This window comes from Pterocles gutturalis, unplaced genomic scaffold (genome assembly GCF_000699245.1).
Source record: "Pterocles gutturalis isolate BGI_N339 unplaced genomic scaffold, ASM69924v1 scaffold23572, whole genome shotgun sequence".
Taxonomy (NCBI): Eukaryota; Metazoa; Chordata; class Aves; order Pterocliformes; family Pteroclidae; genus Pterocles; species Pterocles gutturalis.
This window is the reverse complement of record NW_010113431.1, coordinates 1-1,050: the sequence shown is the minus strand read 5'-3', so window position 1 is coordinate 1,050 and position 1,050 is coordinate 1.

The following is a 1,050-nucleotide window of genomic DNA, read 5'->3' as shown; positions in this document are numbered from 1 at the left end:
TCCTCCTCCTCCTCCTGCAGCGCATAGCACTTACCTTCCCGGCGGGGATTATCTCCCGTAGGAGTATTTGATATCAGTGTTGTTTTATCGAGGGGTGGGAGGCGCCTACAGCTGCTTTTCCGAGGGCTTTTGCGGTACAGACTTCACTGGACAAAATTGTCCTTATGCTCGTGGCTCTCTTCTGTTGTGGGGTTTTTTTTGTTTTTTTGGTTTTTTTTTTTAATGGAGAAACTTGTGCAGGGTGGGTTGTTTTGTCTTTTTTTTGGTTTTTGTGTTTTTTTTTTTTCCTTCTGGTTTGGGAATATTTTGGAATTTTTACACTTGAAAAAAGAAAAACCTTCTCATATTTTGGCAGAAATGACAGCAGGCTTCCACGGCGTCTATTGGGTTGGCTGGCACTGGATATATAATTTTTTTTGTTTTTTCCCTATTATTTCCCTCTTCCATTATTTTTTTAACTCCCAGCCACCTCCCAACCGTTGGACTTCTCCTCTTGATGCTTCTAAGTCTTGCTGATCTCAAGAAAAACTCCTCTTCGACCCCAGCCGCGGGTAACCCCAACCTGTAAATCAGAGAGTTTTCCCCTCCGCACCCGGCTGTCCCCCGGAGCATGTACATGTATGTATATAGGAACCTCTTAATTGGGCACTAATTAATTGGAAGCTGCTCCCCGCTCTCCAGCCGGGACCCCGAAAGGGAACGTGAGTCAGTTTAGCGCAGGGTGACCCCACGTTGTCATCGGCAGGAGACTTTGTGGAGGTGTCACAAGTGATGGGGAAGCTGGGAAGGAGCTGGGGACACTTGTCACCGTGGCCGTGCCCCCATGGGGCCACCGGCCACCTGGCCGAGCAGGGACGATGCCGTATCAAGTGTATTTTCTGTCTTGTTGGAGCTTTTCTCAGCTGTCTTCCAAGTATTATTTTTATTGTAAAAAAAATTAAAAAATAAAAAAAGGAAGGGGAAAAAAAAGATAAAAATAAAATAAAAATGTGAAATGTAATTTTTACGGCAGCAATATGAAATATATTTTATAAGAAATAAAAAGAAAAG